The sequence below is a fragment of the Coregonus clupeaformis genome, chromosome 40, assembly GCF_020615455.1.
Source record: "Coregonus clupeaformis isolate EN_2021a chromosome 40, ASM2061545v1, whole genome shotgun sequence".
Lineage (NCBI taxonomy): Eukaryota > Metazoa > Chordata > Actinopteri > Salmoniformes > Salmonidae > Coregonus > Coregonus clupeaformis.
This window is the reverse complement of record NC_059231.1, coordinates 20,007,855-20,027,910: the sequence shown is the minus strand read 5'-3', so window position 1 is coordinate 20,027,910 and position 20,056 is coordinate 20,007,855. Positions and strand designations below refer to the sequence as shown.

At 43.3% G+C, this 20,056-nt stretch overlaps 1 pseudogene; it reads left to right on the top strand.

Annotated features, from left to right (window-relative positions):
- The window catches only part of LOC121554847, a 198,640-nt pseudogene that overhangs the window by 18,467 nt on the left and 160,117 nt on the right, over positions 1 to 20,056 (top strand).

Sequence of the window (20,056 nt, the reverse complement as noted above, 5' to 3'; positions counted from 1 at the left end):
CACCTAAATACTCTCAGACCATGAGAAACAAGATTCTCTGGTCTGCTGAAACCAAGATTGAACTCTTTGGCCTGAATGCCAAGTGTCATGTCTGGAGGAAACCTGGCACCATCCCTATGGTGAAGCATGGTGGTGGCAGCATCATACTGTTGGTATGTTTTTCAGTGGCAGGGACTGTGAGACTAGTCAGGATAGAGGGAAAGATGAACAGAGCAAAGTACAGATATATCCTTGATGAAAACCTGCTCCAGAGTGCTCAGGACCTCAGACTGGGGTGAAGGTTCACCTTCCAACAGGACAATGACCCTAAGCACACAGCCAAGACAACGCAGGAGTGGCTTCGGGACAAGTATCTGAATGTCCTTGAGTGGCCCAGCCAGAGCCTGAACTTGAACCTGATTGAACATCTCTGGAGAGAACTGAAAATAGTTGTGCAGTGTCACTACCCATCCAACCTGAGAGAGCTTGAGAGGATCTGCAGAGAGGAATGGGAGAAACTCTCCAAATACAGGTGTGCCAAGCTTATAGTGTCATACCCAAGAAGGCTCGAGGCTGTAATCGCTGCCAAAGTTGCTTCAACAAAGTACTGAGTAAAGGGTCTGAATACTTATGTTAATGTGATATTTCAGTTGTTGTTTTTATTATAAATGTGCAAACATTTATAAAAACCTGTTTTGCTTTGTCATTATGGGGTATTGTGTGTAGATTGATGAGAAGAAGAAAAAACTATTAAATCAATTTTAGAATAAGGCTGTAACGTAACAAAATGTGGAAAAAGTCAAGGGGTCTGAATACTTTCTGAATGCACTGTACCATTGTTGACTAATAGCATTGTCCTCATATGTGTTTCTCCATGTACAGCTAAAGAAAAGCTGGTCAGACCCCAGTTTATTGAGAAACTGAAGAACGTCAGTGTGAAGAAAGGCACCCTGGTTGAGTTGGCTGTCAAAGCCATCGGAAACCCCCTGCCTGACATTGTTTGGCTGAAAAACAGTGACATCATCTCCCCACAGAAGCACCCAAATATTAAGTATGTGTTTTGCCCCACCTGTTATCACAATGTGAACATGCCTATGATATACATCATGTGCACCAAATACCTCTCCAGTCCTTATGATATGTACATTACATCTTTATATTACAAGGTTGTACTTAATGCTGATTTACTAACAATTATGTCTGTTGTAGGATTGAGGGCCTCAAGGGACAAGCCAAATTCCATATCCCACAGTCGGTGAGCTCTGACAGTGCCTGGTACACAGCCACAGCCATTAACAAAGCTGGAAGAGATACCACTCGCTGCAGGGTCAACATTGAGGTGGATGTTGCGGCACCTGATCCGGAGAGGAGACTCATTATCACCAAGGGAACCTACAAGGCCAAGGAAATTGCAGCTCCAGAGTTGGAATCCCTGCATCTCCGTTATGGTCAAGAGCAGTGGGAGGAGGCTGACCTATATGACAAGGACAAGCAGCAGAAACCACAGTTCAAGAAGAAGCTGACTTCCGTCAGGCTGAAGCATTCTGGTGTTGTCCACTTTGAATGCAGACTGACCCCTATTGGTGATCCCACTATGGTGGTTGAGTGGTTGCATGATGGCAAACCCCTGGAAGCTGCAAACAGATTGCGCATGATTAATGAATTTGGCTACTGTAGTCTTGAATTTGAAGTTGCCTATGCCAGAGATAGTGGTGTCATCACCTGCAGAGCCACTAACAAGTTTGGAGTTGACCAGACCTCAGCTACACTGATTGTAAAGGAGGAGAAGAGCCTTGTTGAGGAGACTCAGTTACCTGAGGGCAGGAGGGGAATACACAGAATTGATGAGATGGAGCGCATGGCTCACGAGGGAGGTCCTTCTGGAGTCACTGCAGATGAGTATTCAGAGAAGTCAAAGCCTGAAATTGTCCTTCTTCCCGAGCCAGCAAGAGTGTTGGAAGGTGAAATTGCAAGATTCCGTTGCAGAGTCATTGGTTATCCTACACCTAAGGTCAACTGGTACCTCAATGGGCAGCTCATTTGCAAGAGCAAGAGAATGAGACTTCGCTATGATGGCATTTACTATCTTGAGATTATCGATATCAAGTCATATGATGCAGGAGATGTCAAAGTGGTAGCAGAGAACCCTGAGGGCACAGCTGAGCATATGGTGAAGCTGGAGATCACACAGAAAGAGGACTTCAGATCTATTCTCCGTCGCGTTCCTGAACCAAAGGCACACACTACTGAACATGGAAGAGTTAGCTTTGAAGTTGTGAAAGTTGATAGATCTGCTGATGCCCAGCCAAAGGAAGTTGTCAAACTGAGGAAGACTGAAAGAGTCATTCATGAGAAGTCCACAGAGGAGACAGATGAGTTGAAGAGTAAATTTAAGCGCAGGACAGAGGAAGGTTATTATGAAGCCATCACTGCTGTGGAGCTCAAGTCCAGAAGAAAGGATGAGTCCTATGAGGATATGCTTAGGAAGAGGAAGGAAGAACTGCTTCACCATCAGAAACTGTTGTCTGAGGCTGAGAAGAAGAAAGAGTTGGAGGAGGGAAAATTCACCATCCCCACAATCAAACCAGAGAAAGTACAGCTCTCTCCCAGCATGGAAGCTCCAAAGATCTTGGAACGCATTGCAAGCCAGACCGTGTCTCAGACCGAGGAAGTTCGCTTCAGAGTCAGAGTTGTCGGCAAACCGGAACCTGAGTGCCAGTGGTTCAAGAATGGAATCCTGCTGGAGAAGACAGATCATATTTACTGGTTCTGGCCTGAAGACCATGTATGTGAATTAGTGGTCAGAGATGTCACAGCAGAAGACTCTGCTAGCATCATGGTCAAAGCCGTGAACATTGCTGGAGAGACTTCAAGCCATGCATTCCTGCTGGTGCAAGGTAAATTATATATTTCAATGCATATGAAGCTTGTTTTCTACAAATAGTTTAAAGTTGTATGTAATTTTGCATAAAGAAATATAGAGAACTCTTCTATGTCTTCCTTGAAAAAGCATGTTAAATGTGTCTTTCCTCTGTTTCACTTTAGCCACGACAGTTATTAGCTTTACTCAACAACTAGAGGATGTGGAAGCTAAAGAGAAGGACACCATGGCGACCTTTGAGTGTGAGACCAGTGAGCCTTTTGTTAAAGTCAAATGGCTGAAGAACAATGCAGAGATTTTCTCTGGAGATAAATACAGGATGCGCTCAGACAGAAAGGTTCATTTCCTTTCTGTACTGATCATCAACATGAAGGACGATGCAGAATACAGTTGTGCTGTTGTTGAAGATGACCACATCAGGACCACTGCCAGACTCTATGTGGAAGGTTAGCAGTTTTTCTTACTATACTCACTTTTACAGACTTCAACAGTTCATTTCAACTGTGAAAATAGTGAAGTTGGAATACATTAATTATAAAACAGTAACTCTGAAACAGTTAAATGTAAAATGTTCTTATTGTGCAGGTGCTTCACTGTCAATTGTGAAGAGGCTGGAGAACATTGAAGTGCCTGAGACCTACTCTGGAGAGTTTGAGGTTGAATTGTCTCGTGAGGATGCTGAAGGTACATGGCACTTCAATGACAAGGAAATCACTCCCAGCAGCAAATATGTTACCTCCTCCCGCCGTGGACACCATGCCTTGTCTGTCAAAGACATCAAGAAAGAAGATCAGGGAAAATATACATTCAAAATTGCCGATATGCAGACCAGTGCCTCCCTGAAGATGAAACGTGAGTTATGACTTTGTTATTAGTGTGGTTAGCTTCTTCTCTTCGAGTCACTGTCAAGACAACCATTACTGTTGAAAAAGTGGGATGAACAGCGTAACAATGTCAATGTCTTTTCCTTTAGTGCGCCCTGTGACACTGACGCAACCCCTCACTGACCTGACGATCTGCGAGGGTGACATCGCTCAATTAGAAGTGCGATTCTCTCAGGAAAACGTTGAGGGAACATGGATGAAGAATGGCCAAGCATTCTCTGCCACAGATCGCATCCACATCGTTATCGACAAACTGGTCCACAAGCTGCTTGTTGAAAATGTGAGCAGAGATGATGCTGCAACATACTCCTTCTTTGTCCCAGCTCAGGATATCGCAACCTCTGGGAAGTTGAACATTCAAAGTAAGCAACTTTTATCAGTCTGACTATATTCAATTATATAATTGTATTGTGAATCATCAGGTTTTGAAAATGATATTTTTTCCCCGTTTTACAGCGATTGATATTTTGAGCCCACTCACTGATGTTACTGCAGTTGAGGGTACCAAGGCTGTTATGGAGGCTAAAATATCTGCTGCTGATGTTACCTCCGTGAAATGGTTACGCAATGACAAGCTTGTGATGGCCAGTGAGAGAATCCAGATGCTTGCAAAGGGATCCAAACAGTGCTTGGTATTCCACAGGACATTTGCTGCTGATGAAGGAACCTACAAGCTATGTGTTGGCAAAGCTGACTCTAGCTGTAAACTGACTATTGAAAGTATGTTTTTTCATTGTGTGTGTTGCAAGTTCATTCAGACCCCATTTATACAGACCCTATTCAACTTATTTTGTTATTTTACAGAAATTCATATCGTGAAGCATATGGAGGATCAAGTTTGCACAGAGACCCAGAATATAACATTTAAAGTTGAGGTTTCCCACCCTGGCATTGCCGCTGTGTGGACCTTCAAGAAACAAGAACTCAAAGCTGGTCCAAAGCACAAGCTTGAGGCCAAGGGCAAGAATTACAGCCTGACAGTCATTAACACCATGAAGGATGAAGAGGGGCAATACACATTTTCTGCTGGTGAACAGACATCCAGTGCTAAGATTACTGTGTCAGGTATGTTTAACGTCTTCATGATATTGTACATAAACTCCTTCTGAAAAGATGAATTGATTTCCACTGCCCTGACTCAAAGTTGTCTGCGGAGTTGGAACCGATTAGGGTGTTTTCACATATAGTCCTCTTTAAAATAACCAATCTCAGTCCTCTTTAAAGTGATCTCTGGGATAAAAAAGAGCAAAAGAACACAGTTCTCTTTGTATTCACACTGCCCTTGCCTTTGAATGAGGACTCAACTCTTTTGCCAGTTCACTTCACCTATTTTGTGGTCTGAGTGTCTCTTTGCATTCACAGTGCTATGTTTAGAAAGGAACCAAGATCTTTTTCCAACATTCACTCAATGCACTCTGGGTTTCTACAAAGTGCAGGACAAGCCATTCCATCAGAATGTGTTATCGTACAGCTAGATATACCTACTTACATTTTGGAAGCTAATAGACTGCATTTAGTGAAAAGATAATAATTGTAATCAGAAGATACTATTAACATGTAAATATTATTGGTAACATAATAAATAGCAGAAGAATAAATACAGATGAAATAATACTGTAATTTAAAATTGTACACCCAATGTAAGCTACTAACCCTTTAAGAACTATAATTGATTTTGTACCCTGTTGTGATTCTCACCAAATATGTTGTTGTCTTCTCACACTATTCAACCCACACAATCGAATAAACAGTTTATGAAGCTCTCTTAGCCTAAAGGTCACATATTGCAAACAAATAATCGGAACTAAAAATACCACATATATTTAGGAAATACAGTGCCTTAGACCACTGCGCCACTCAGGAGGCCACATCATCCTCTTCTCTCTTTTGTGGCACCAATGTGAAGGTTTATGGCAGGGGAAACGGTGTTGCAGTAGTGTAGTGTGTGGTGCAGAATAATGACACGTTAAACTGGGGAGCTTTGTGTTCACATTGCCCTAAAAAAGGGAACTGGACCACGGAATTCAAGTGATCTGAACTCAGACCAACTCTCGAGATGGTCTCCGTTTGGTTTGCTTTGGGGGCATTTTTGAGGGGTCTCAGTTCCTTTAGAGTGTTCACACTGCACAAAAAAATAAGCGAACCGCACTGAGTTCACAAAAATTGGCTGAAAGGGACCAAGTCTAAAAACATACTTTAGTTCCTTATTTCCATCATATTAATGTTTATAACTCCACCTTTCACTACCACTTTCACTTTTAGCCTGTTATATATAACTAAACATGTCTCCATGTTCCCAGGTGGTGCCATAAACAGACCACTCCAGGACGTGACTATGGCTGAGTCTCAGACAGCTGAGCTGGAGTGTGAGGTGGCCAACCCAACTGCTGAGGGCAAGTGGCTGAAGGATGGACAACCTGTGGACTTCAGTGACAATGTCAAACATGTGAAAAATGGAGCTGTCAGACGTCTTGTTATTACCATAACTACACCCCAGGACATCGGTGAATACACTTACCAGGTTGCAAACTCCAAGACAACAGCCATCCTGAGGGTTGAGGGTAGGTGTTACATTCTGAGCAGAAATATTTTGTTTATTTTCAACTGGCATTAATATATGACTATTATATGATTACTATATGCCTGCTGTTATGTAATGTTTATGTTTGATTTCATAGCTGTGAAAGTCAAGAAGACCCTGAAGAACCAAACTGTCACTGAGACACAGGAAGCAAAGTTCAGTCTCGAGCTCAGCCACAAGAATGTGAAGGGTTCACAATGGATTAAGAATGGTGTAGAGATCCAACCTAGTGAGAAATATGAAATCACAATTGATGGCATGATCCACACCTTGAAGATCAAGAACTGCGACACACGCGATGAATCAGTTTATGGATTCAAACTTGGACAACTATCTGCTAATGCCAGATTGAACGTTGAGAGTAAGTTAATATTTTAACTGTCACAAATTGATGTAGACAATCAAGTATACAAATGCATCTATACTTGAGATGTTTCTACTTACCCTTTGAGGTTTTTCACTTTTGTCAATCTTTTTTTCAGCAATCAAGATTGTTAAGAAGCCTAAAGATGTGACATCACTATTGGATGCCACTGCCTCTTTTGAGCTGAGCCTGTCTCATGATGACATCCCTATCAAATGGATGTTCAATAACGTTGAGCTTAAACCAAGTGAAAACATCAAAATGCTGTCTGAGAGAAAAGCTCACAAGCTGATCATCCAGAATGTGAAGACTAACAACCATGGAGAGTACACTGTTGTAGTTGGAAACCTGCAATGCAGCGCATCTTTATATGTTGAAGGTCGGTATTGCGTTTGTGATGAATAGACTAGAGTACTGGATATATGATTGCTGAATACTCAATTGATACCTTTTACTTAAATGTTGATTTTATGTTATTTTTCCAGCTCTGCGTGTCACAAAACCTATCAAGAACATTGAAGTCCCAGAGACCGAGGTGGCCACTTTTGAATGTGAAGTTTCACATTTCAATGTCCCGTCCACCTGGCTGAAAAATGGAGTGGAGATCGAAATGAGTGAAAAGTTCAGGATTGTGGTGCAGGGCAAACTTCACCAGCTCAAGATTATGAACACTAGCAGTGAAGACTCTGCAGAATACACCTTTGTCTGTGGACATGACAGAGTCTCTGCCACTTTGACCGTCAATGGTAAGTTTCCTCTTCATTATCAAGGAAGTAATCCCTAATCATCTTGTCAGTATTGATCGTAACATTTTAATTTTTTCCTTAGCCATTTTGATCACTGACATGCTGAAAGACCTCAATGCACAGGAGAAAGACACCATCACATTTGAAGTAAATGTCAACTATGAGGGCATCACCTACAAGTGGCTCAAGAATGGTGTTGAGATTCGTTCCACTGACAGATGCCAGAGCCGCACCAAACAGCTAACTCACTCTCTCACCATCCGAAATGTTAATTTTGGTGATGGTGCAGAGTATAAGTTTGTGGCTGGTTCTGCTGCGTCATCAGCAAAGCTTTATGTTGATGGTATGTTCTTATTTTTCTTCAATTTTCTAAAACAAGGTTTCCTTTATATTTCACAATCTTATTTCTGTGCCCTCTTTGTGTTTTAGCTCGTGTTGTTGAATTCACCAAGCATATCAAAGGTATCAAGATCACAGAGAAGAAGAAGGCCACTTTTGAATGTGAGATCTCTGAGCCTAATGCTCAGGTGATATGGATGAAAGATGGACAGGAGCTGGACATTTCCGAAAGGTATGTCTTATTACCAGGAATATTAAACCTGGTGAAGATAGTAATGGATATCATAATATTCTACAACGGGTTGGTCAAAACAAGCATTGTGATTGGTTGACACATGTTCGAAGCCATACTAAAAAACCTGTTTAGCAGGGGTAAGCCTATGACGCAAAAATGGGAATCTTGTTTTGTGTTTTGTGTTCCATCTGAGAAATCCCTACCATCCACTGTCTCATCAGCTCAGCCAGACAATTAATTAACTTGATCTCCACTGTAAAAGGCATCTACAGTGGCTTGCGAAAGTATTCACCCCCCTTGGCATTTTTCCTATTTTGTTGCCTTACAACCTGGAATTAAAATTGATTTTTGGGGGGTTTGTATCATTTGATTTACACAACATGCCTACCACTTTGAAGATGCAAAATATTTTTTATTGTGAAACAAACAAGAAATAAGACAAAAAAACAGAAAACTTGAGCATGCATAACTACGGCTTAAAGTGGTCCTATGGACAGATACTCCAATCTCCGCTGTGGAGCTTTGCAGCTCCTTCAGGGTTATCTTTGGTCTCTTTGTTGCCTCTCTGATAAATGCCCTCCTTGCCTGGTCCGTGAGTTTTGGTGGGCGGCCCTCTCTTGGCAGGTTTGTTGTGGTGCCATATTCTTTCCATTTTTTTTATAATGGATTTAATGGTGCTCCGTGGGATGTTCAAAGTTTCTGATATTTTTTTAGAACCCAACCCTGATCTGTACTTCTCCACAACTTTGCCCCTGACCTGTTTGGAGAGCTCCTTGGTCTTCATGGTGCCGCTTGCTTGGTGGAGCCCCTGGCTTAGTGGTGTTGCAGACTCTGGGGCCTTTCAGAACAGGTGTATATATACTGAGATCATGTGACACTTAGATTGCACACAGGTGGACTTTATTTAACTAATTATGTGACTTCTGACGGTAATTGGTTGCACCAGATCTTATTTAGGGGCTTCATGCACGCATCACTTTTCCGTTATTAATTTTTTCGAATTCTTTGAAATAAGTTATTTTTTTCACCTATTTGTACTATTTTGTGTATATCCATTACATGAAATCCAAATAAAATTCCATTGAAATTACAGGTTGTAATGCAACAAAATAGGAAAAATGCCAAGGGTGATGAATACTTTTGCAAGGCACTGTAGACATTATTTCCCCTTTCTTCTAGCCTAACATTTGGTTTGCACTGTCCAATTGACAATTAAGGTGTCAGGAGGAGACTGACATCTTTCTAAGCCAGTCGATATCATGAATCAGCATAATTTTTATGTATAAATATACAAGAAATGTCAAAAGAAAAATAGGTCAAATGAAATGCAGCTACTTGGCTGTTATTCTAGCTGCACAGTTTGACGTGACTATGTTAGCCGTAGTTGGCTAGCTAGTAAGCAAGGGATAAGAGCGTTGCCAGCCAGCATGGCAACAGCACATTTAGAACGAACGACTGGGTCGCGTCCATACATCGGCAGGACAGAGATGAGGGGCGGGGGTGTGTGTCTATTTGTTAATAACAGCTGGTGCGCGATGTCTAATATTAAAGAAGTCTCGAGGCATTGCTTGCCTGAGGTAGATACCTTATGATAAGCTGTAGACCACGCTATCTACCAAGAGAGTTCCCATCTATATTATTCGTAGCTGTCTATTTACCACCACAAACCGATGCTGGAACTAAGACCGCACTCAACGAGCTGTATAAGGTCATAAGCAAACAAGAAAATGTTCATCCAGAAGCGGCGCTCCTAGTGGCCGGGACTTTAATGCAGGCAAACTTACATCCGTTTTCTACCAGCATGTCACATGTGCATCCAGAGGGAAAAAAACTCTAGACCACCTTTACTCCACACACAGAGACGCATACAAAGCTCTCTCTCGCCCTCCATTTGGCAAATCTGACCATAATTATATCCTCCTGATTCCTGCTTACAAGCAAAAACTAAAGCAGGACGTACCAGTGACTCGCTCAATACGGAAGTGGTCAGATGACGCGGATGCTACGCTACAGGACTGTTTTGCTAGCACAGACTAGAATATGTTACGGGATTCATCCAATGTCATTGAGGAGTATACCACCTTAGTCATCGGCTTCATCAATAAGTTCATCGACGACGTCGTCCCCACAGTGACATAAACCCAACCAGAAGCCATGGATTACAGGCAACGTCCGAATCGAGCTAAAGGCTAGAGCTGCTGCTTTCAAGGAGCTGGACACTAATCTGGACGCTTATAAGATATCCCGCTACGCCCTCAGACGAACCATGAAACAGGCAAAGCGTCAATACAGGATTAAGATTGAATCCTACTACACCGGCTCTGACGCTAGTCGGATGTCGCAGGGCTTGAAAACTATTACCGACTACAAAGGGAAACCCAGCCGCAAGCTGCCCAGTGACGCGAGCAGACCAGATGAGCTAAATGCCTTTTATGCTCGATTCGAGGCAAGCAACACTGACGGCTGTGTGATAACGCTCTCGGTAGCCAATGTGAGCAAGACCTTTAAACAGGTCAACATTCACAAAGCCGTGGGGCCAGACGGACTACCAGGACATGTACTCAAAGCATGCGCGGACCAACTGGCGAGTGTCTTCACTGACATTTTCAACCTCTCCCTGACCGAGTCTGTAATACCTACATGTTTCAAGCAGACCACCATAGCCCTGTGCCCAAGGAAGCGAAAGTAACCTGCCTAAATGATTACCGCCCCGTAGCACTCACGTCGGTAGCCATGAAGTGCTTTGAAAGGCTGGTCATGGCTCACATCAACAGCATCATCCCGAATCCCCTAGACCCACTCCAATTCGCATATAGCCCCAACAGATCCACAGAAGACGCAATCTCAATCGCATTCCACACTGCCCTTTCCCACCTGGACAAAAGGAACACCTATGTGAGAATGCTGTTCATTGACTACAGCTCAGCGTTCAACACCATAGTGCCCACAAAGCTCATCACTAAGCTAAGGACCCTGGGACTAAACACGTCCCTCTGCAACTGTATCATGGACTTCCTGACGGGCCGCCCCCAGGTGGTAAGGGTAGGCAACAACACGTCTGCCATGCTGATCCTCAACACTGGGGCCCCTCAGTGGTGCGTGCTTAGTCCCCTCCTGTACTCCCTGTTCACCCACGACTACATGGCCAAACCCAACTCCAACACTGTCATTAAGTTTGCTGACGACACAACAGTGGTAGGCCTGATCACCGACAACGATGAGACAGCCTATAGGGAGGAGGTGAGAGACCTGACAGTGTGGTGCAAGGACAACAACCTCTCCCTCAATGTGAGCAAGACAAAGGAGCTGATCGTGGACTACATCGACGGGGCTGTAGTGGAGCGGGTCGAGAGTTTCAAGTTCCTTGGTGTCCACATCACCAGCAAACTATCATGGTCCAAACATCATGGTCCCCTCAGGAGACTGAAAATATTTGGCATGGGTCCCCAGATCCTCAAAACGTTATACAGCTGCACCATCAAGAGCATGCTGACCGTTTGCATCACTGCCTGGTATGGCAACTGCTCGGCATCTGACCGTAAGGCGCGACAGAGGGTAGTACGTACAGCCCAGTACATCACTGGGGCCAAGCTCCCTGCCATCCAGGACCTATATACTAGGCGGTGTCAGAGGAAAGCCCAAAAATTGTCAAAGACTCCAGTCACCCAAGTCATAGACTGTTCTCTCTGCTATCGCACGGCAAGCAGTACCGGAGCGCCAAGTCTAGGACCAAAAGGCTCATTAACAGCTTCTACCCCCAAGCCATAAGACTGCTGAACAATTATTGAAATTGTTCTACCCCCCCCATTTGTTTTTACGCTGCTGCTACCCGCTGTCTATTATCTATGCATAGTCACTTTACCCCTACCTACATGCACAAAGTACCTCGACTAACCTGTACCCCCGCACATTGACTCAGTACCAATACCCCCTGTATATAGCCTCGTTATTGTTCCTTTATTGTGTTCCTTTGTATTATTTTTTACTTTAGTTTATTTGGTAAATCTTTTCTTGAACTGTATTGTTGGTTAAGGGCTTGTAAGTAAGCATTTCACGGTAAGGTCTACACCTCTTGTATTCGGCGCATGTGACAAATAAAGTTTGATTTGATTTTTTGATAGAGAATTAAAAGACTTCACGACTGGGTCTCTGGCAACCTAACCAATAGAATGAGCGGACATCTTTTCTCAGCCAGTCATGAATCAGCATCCTTTTAATGGATATATACAAAGAAATGTCAATAGAGAAACAGGTCAAACGACATGAAATGCAGCTATTTTGCTGTCTTACCAGCTTCAGTTTGAAGTGATTGTGTTAGCTGTGTAGTTCGCTAGCTCCTCTGAACAGTGTCCTGATGAGAGAGCACATTCTTTATGCCAGGCGAAATCGCACATCATCAGCTCATTGTTGTGGATGTATCCAAAACAGCTTAAACAAACTCAAATGCAGCTACTTTGCTGTTATTCTAGCTGCACTGTTTGACCTGACTGTGTTAGCCATAGTTGCCTAGCTAGCAAGCATAGCAACAGAACATTTAGAACGAACGACTGGTCACGTCCATAGATATAGAACAAAAATACTTAACGACTGCGTCGCGTCTCTGGCAACCTAACAGCAACCATAGATGTGTCAGGACTAGGCTTATACTTACGTTGATGGATGAAATAGTAGCCTATGAATACATTTATCAAAATAAAGTTTTTTATTTAATTGGTAACCCATTGTAGAAAATCAATTGTACACTCGAGGTTGTACAAAATGACTTTTTCAGCACGGCTGTGCTGATCTACGGTACTCGGATCCGCCTCGTACCTATGACCACAGCATAGCCGTGCTAAAAAAGTTGTTTAGCACGCCATCTCGTGTACAACTGCTTCAATCAAATTTTAACTATTCATTTGTATCTTAACTGTTATTTCTAAATGCCTTGACAGATACACTGTATCCACTGAGAAATTCCTGCACTGTCTAATGATCCAGTCAGTCCGCATGTCTGATGCCGGAGAGTACTCTGTAATTGCTGGGGCAAGCATATCAAAGGCTCATCTCACCGTGGAGGGCAAAGATGTCCACATTACAGAGCCTGCTGAGAAGAAAATGATGGTGAATATAAATATGACTCATTTTTATATACAGAAAGAAAAACTAACCTAAAAAAAATAAATTTTAACATTATTGATTTATTATTAATTTATAGGTTGTTGAGAAACAAAAAACAACGTTCGAGTTTGAAGTCAATGAGGATGACATTGAAGGTCGCTGGCTGAGGAACGGCATTGAGCTCCAGTTTTCCGTTGATCAGAGGTTCAGCTATGTATGCATTAGAAAGCTCCATCGTCTGACCATCTCTGAGACCTACAAAAGTGATGCAGGAGAATACACCTTCATCGCTGGCAGGAACAGGACCGTGGTGACACTTCATGTCAACAGTAAGTCATATTTCATGGTATACTTTTGTAATATTACAGTAGTAACTGTGCAGTTACATGTCCTTGCCTGTAGAGGGCATAGCAGTTCCCTCCTACTTTTATTTTTTATTTTATTTCACCTTTATTTAACCAGGTAGGCCAGTTGAGAACAAGTTCTCATTTACAACTGCGACCTGGCCAAGATAAAGCAAAGCAGTGCGATAAAAAACAACAACACAGAGTTACATATGGGGTAAACAAAACATAAAGTAAAAAATACAACAGAAAATATATATATACAGTGTGTGCAAATGTAGCAAGTTAAGGAGGTAAGGCAATGAATAGGTAATTGTAAAATTGTAAAAGAATTACAATTTAGTATTAACACTGGAATGATAGATGTGCAAGAGATGATGTGCAAATAGAGATACTGGGGTGCAAATGAGAAAAATAAATAACAATATGGGGATGAGGTAGTTGGGTGGGCTAATTTCAGATGGGCTGTGTACAGGTGCAGTGATCGGTAAGGTGCTCTGACAACTGATGCTTAAAGTTAGTGAGGGAGATAAGAGTCTCCAGCTTCAGAGATGTTTGCAGTTCGTTCCAGTCATTGGCAGCAGAGAACTGGAAGGAATGGCGGCCAAAGGAGGTGTTGGCTTTGGGGATGACCAGTGAGATATACCTGCTGGAACGCAGACTACGGGTGGGTGTTGCTATGGTGACCAATGAGCTAAGATAAGGCAGGGATTTGCCTAGCAGTGATTTATAGATGACCTGGAGCCAGTGGGTTTGGCGACGAATATGTAGTGAGGACCAGCCAACAAGAGCGTACAGGTCACAGTGGTGGGTAGTATATGGGGCTTTGGTGACGAAACGGATGGCACTGTGATAGACTACATCCAATTTGCTGAGTAGAGTGTTGGAGGCTATTTTGTAAATGACATCGCCAAAGTCAAGGATTGGTAGGATAGTCAGTTTAACGAGGGCATGTTTGGCAGCATTAGTGAAGGAGGCTTTGTTGCGAAATAGGAAGCCGATTCTAGATTTAACTTTGGATTGGAGATGCTTAATGTGAGTCTGGAAGGATAGCTTACAGTCTAACCAGACACCTAGGTATTTGTAGTTGTCCACATACTCTAGGTCAGACCCGCCGAGAGTAGTGATTCTAGTCGGGTGGGCGGGTGCCAGCAGTGTTTGATTGAAGAGCATGCATTTAGTTTTACTAGTGTTTAAGAGCAGTTGGAGGCTACGGAAGGAGTGTTGTATGGTATTGAAGCTCGTTTGGAGTTTTGTTAACACAGTGTCCAATGAAGGGCCAGATGTATACAAAATGGTGTCGTCTGCGTAGAGGTGGATCTGAGAGTCACCAGCAGCAAGAGCGACATCATTGATATACACAGAGAAAAGAGTTGGCCCCAGAATTGAACCCTGTGGCACCCCGATGGAGACTGCCAAAGGTCCAGACAACAGGCCCTCCAATTTGACACATTGAACTCTATCTGAGAAGTAGTTGGTGAACCAGGCGAGGCAGTCATTTGAGAAACCAAGGCTATTTAGTCTGCCAATACTTGACAGAGTCGAAAGCCTTGGCCAGGTCGATGAAGACGGCTGCACAGTACTGTCTATTATCGATCGCGGTTATAATATCGTTTAGGACCTTGAGCGGAGAAGGTACGGTGGGATTTGAAATGGTCGGTGATCTGTTTGTTAACTTGGCTTTCAAAAACTTTGGGCAGGATGGATATACAGTGAGGGAAAAAAGTATTTGATCCCCTGCTGATTTTGTACGTTTGCCCACTGACAGTCTATACTTTTAATGGTAGGTTTATTTGAACAGTGAGAGAATAACAACAACAAAATCCAGAAAAACGCATGTCAAAAATGTTATAAATTGATTTGCATTTTAATGAGGTAAATAAGTATTTGACCCCCTCTCAATCAGAAAGGTTTCTGGCTCCCAGGTGTCTTTTATACAGGTAACGAGCTGAGATTATGAGCACACTCTTAAAGGGAGTGTTCCTAATCTCAGTTTGTTACCTGTATAAAAGACACCTGTCCGCAGAAACAATCAATCAATCAGATTCCAAACTCTCCACCATGGCCAAGACCAAAGAGCTCTCCAAGGATGTCAGGGACAAGATTGTAGACCTACACAAGGCTGGAATGGGCTACAAGACCATCGCCAAGCAACTTGGTGAGAAGGTGACAACAGTTGGTGCGATTATTCGCAAATGGAAGAAACACAAAATAACTGTCAATCTTCCTCGGCCTGGGGCTCAATGCAAGATCTCACCTCGTGGAGTTGCAATGATCATGAGAACGGTGAGGAATCAGCCCAGAACTACACAGGAGGATCTTGTCTATGATCTCAAGGCAGCTGGGACCATAGTCACCAAGAAACAATTCGTAACACACTACGCCGTGAAGGGCTGAAATCCTGCAGCGCCCGCAAGGTCCCCCTGCTCAAGAAAGCACATATACAGGCCCGTCTGAAGTTTGCCAATGAACATCTGAATGATTCAGAGGAGAACTGGGTGAAAGTGTTGTGGTCAGATGAGACCAAAATCGAGCTCTTTGGCATCAACTCAACTCGCCGTGTTTGGAGGAGGAGGAATGCTGCCTATGACCCCAAGAACACCATCCCCACCGTCAAACATGGAGGTGGAAACATTATGCTTTGGGGGTATTTTTCTGCTAAGGGGACAGGACAACTTCACCGCATCAAAGGGACGATGGACGGGGCCATGTACCGTCCCTTTGGGTGAGAACCTCCTTCCCTCAGCCAGGGCATTGAAAATGGGTCGTGGATGGGTATTCCAGCATGACAATGACCCAAAACACACGGCCAAGGCAACAAAGGAGTGGCTCAAGAAGAAGCACATTAAGGTCCTGGAGTGGCCTAGCCAGTCTCCAGACCTTAATCCCATAATACATTTGTGGAGGGAGCTGAAGGTTCGAGTTGCCAAACGTCAGCCTCGAAACCTTAATGACTTGGAGAAGATCTGCAAAGAGGAGTGGAATAAAATCCCTCCTGAGATGTGTGCAAACCTGGTGGCCAACTACAAGAAACGTCTGACCTCTGTGATTGCCAACAAGGGTTTTGCCACCAAGTACTAAGTCATGTTTTGCAGAGGGGTCAAATACTTATTTCCCTCATTAAAATGCAAATCAATTTATAACATTTTTTACATGCATTCTTCTGGATGTATGTGTTGTTATTCTGTCTCTCACTGTTCAAATAAACCTACCATAAAAATTATAGACTGATCATGTCTTTGTCAGTGGGCAAACGTACAAAATCAACAGGGGATCAAATTATTTTTTCCCTCACTGTATATTGGTTCCTAACTTCCCTGAAAGTTGCATATCGCGGGGGCTATTCGATGCTAATGCAGTACGCCACAGGATGTTTTTATGCTGGTCAAGGGCAGTCAAGTCTGAGGAGAACCATGGGCTATATCTGTTCTTAGTTCTGAATTTTTTGAATGGGGCATGCTTATTTAAGATTGAGAGGAAAGCACTTTTAATGAACAACCAGGCATCCTCTACTGACGGAATGAGATCGATATCGTCCAGGATACCCAGGCCAGGTCAATTAGAAAGGCCTGCTCTCTGAAGTGTTTTAGGGAGCGTTTGACAGTGATGAGGGGTGGTCGTTTGACCGTGGACCCATTACGGACGCAGGCAATGAGGCAGTCATCGCTGAGATCCTGGTTGAAGACAGCGGAGGTGTATTTAGAGGGTAAGTTAGTCAGGATGATATCTATGAGGGTGCCCATGTTTACGGATTTAGGGTTGTACCTGGTAGGTTCCTTGATGATTTGTGTGAGATTGAGGGCATCTAGTTTGGATTGTAGAACGGCCGGGGTGTTAAGCATATCCCAGTTTAGGTCACCAAGCAGTACGAACTCTGAGGATAGATGGGGGACAATCAATTCACATATGGTGTCCAGGGCACAGCTGGGGGCTGAGGAGGGTCTGTAGCAAGCGGCAACAGTGAGAGACTTATTTCTGGAAAGGTGGATTTTTAGAAGTAGGAGCTCAAACATTTTGGGCACAGACCTGGATAGTATGATAGATCTCTGCAGGCTATCTCTACAGTAGATTGCAACTCCACCCCCTTTGGCAGTTCTATCTAGACTGAAAATGTTGTAGACGGGGATGGACATTTCTGAATTTTTGGTGGCCTTCCTATGCCAGGATTCAGACACTGCTAGAACATCAGGGTTGGCGGAGTGTGCTAATGCAGTGAATAACTCAAACTTAGGAAGGAGGCTTCTGATGTTAACATGCAAAAAGCCAAGGCTTTTACGGTTACAGAAGTCAACAAATGATAGTGCCTGGGGAGTAGGAGTGATTCTGGGGGCTGCAGGGGCTGGGTTAACCTCTACATCACCAGAGGAACAGAGTAGGACTAGAATAAGGATACGGCTAAAGGCTTTAAGAACTGGTCTTCTAGTGCGTTGGGTACAGAGAATAAAGGGGGCAGATTTCCGGGCGTTGTAGAATAGATTCAGGGCATTATGTACAGACAAGGATACGGAAGGATATGAGTACAGTGGAGGTAGACCTAAGCAGGTAACAATGAAAGAGATAGCATCACTGGAGGCACCGATTGAGCAGGTCTCCGCGTGTATGGGGGGTGGAACAAAGGAGCTATTTGAGGCAGTTTGAGAGAGACTTGGGGCTCTACAGTGAAATTGTATAATAAGAACTAACTGGAACAGCAATAGGCAAGGCATATTGACATGGGAGAGAGGCATAAAGCAATCACAGGTGTTATTCGAGAGAGCTAAGACAACAACTGGTAATGGCGATGAAAGTTTGGGCTGAGGCTAAAAAGATAAAACAGGACAGGGTACCGTGTTATAGAATAACTATCTTCAAAGTAATGACTCGGGACGTCGGGTTTGAAATGAAAGCTTCTTTTAGTAATAATACTTGTTCACATTACATTTAACAACTTTAGATTCTATAAAACAATAAAAGTAAAATGCTAGCGAAAAGTCAGGATAATCACTTGACACTTGACATAACTGGAGCCTTTTTTTCTCTCCCCTCGGTCGCCAGGCATTTTGGAACTTGCAGACAAAAGAGTAATTCAATACTAACCAATACAACAAAGTATTGTATGTACTTCTCTCAATCTCCAACACACAAATTCTAATACAATGACATATGTAAATAACTGTAAAGAAAATATCTTTAGATACAGCTCAATGAATTAATTTAAACATTAACTCTGTAACCCATTAAAGTTACAACATCCTCCCCCCGATGAACAACTGTGTTCATCTAAATCTCTAGGCAGTATTTGAATACTGAATAGGTCTCCTCAACAAAGTCCCTGAAGCAGTACGAACTGAAGATGACCTAACTAGGCCATCTCGGCCTGGAAACAGTTCCTCAATCTTTCCTAGTTTCCAGGTTTGTCTGGGTGTGTTATCTTCTCCAATGAGTACAACGTCACCTGCTTTCAGCGGGGTGGGCTGCGGCTTGTCACAGCGGTGTTTATTTTTTTATTTTTTTATTTCACCTTTATTTAACCAGGTAAGCCAGTTGAGAACAAGTTCTCATTTACAACTGCGACCTGGCCAAGATAAAGCAAAGCAGTGCGATAAAAACAACAACACAGAGTTACATATGGGGTAAAACAAAACAAAGTCAAAAATACAACAGAAATAAATATATATACAGTGTGTGCAAATGTAAACGGTGTGCTGACTTTAGATCCAGCAAGTAGTCTCTTCGCCAACTGTTCCAGAAACTGGTCACAATTCTCTGCCTGTGCTTCCATCTGCGTGTCATTTCCTCCTTGTTTAGCATTGGGTGCTGAGTGTCAGCTGGAAATGGCTTTGGAGGCAAAGAGGTTAGTCTTTTACCCACCAGGAAGTGTGCTGGGGTCAGGGGTTGTGGTTCATCCACTTCATTATGCACGAAGGTCAGAGGCCTAGAATTTAGGATAGCTCTCCCAAGAACCTTTCGTAGGCATGTTTTCACTGACCTGACGAGTCTTTTCCAGAATCCGCCCCACCAGGCTGCTCGTTCGGCGATGAACCTCCAGGTGATGCCCCCTTCTGAGAAGAACGCCAAGAGTTGGGGCTCTTTGATTGCCTTCCACAGCTCTTTCAAGTCCTGATCAGCTCTCTTGAACGTTTTTGCCTTGTCTGAGTAGATTACCTTGCATAATCCTCTCCTTGAGATTCATATTTTTAGAGCTAACAGGAATGTCTCTGTTGACTGATCTGAGACCAGTTCCAAATGCACTGCTCTGGTTACAGCACAAGTGAACAGTGCAATGTATGACTTCTTCACAGAACCATTTTCTTTCACATAGAGCGGTCCTGCAAAATCCACACCTGTGACTTCGAATGGTGGGGATTCAGTTATTCTGTCTTTTGGTAAAGGTGCAGAGACCTGCTGTCCGGCCCTTGCCTTGAATCTCTTGCACACTATACATCTTGCCACTGTGCTTTTGACTAGCTGCCTAGCACGCAAGATCCAGTATCGCTCTCTGATTTGTACTAGAGTGTCTCTTGTTCCATAATGCATCACCTTCTCATGGTGGTACTGTATCAGCATTTCTGAATATCTGTACTTGTTGGGCAGAACCCATGGGTGCTGCTCTCTGAATGTGAA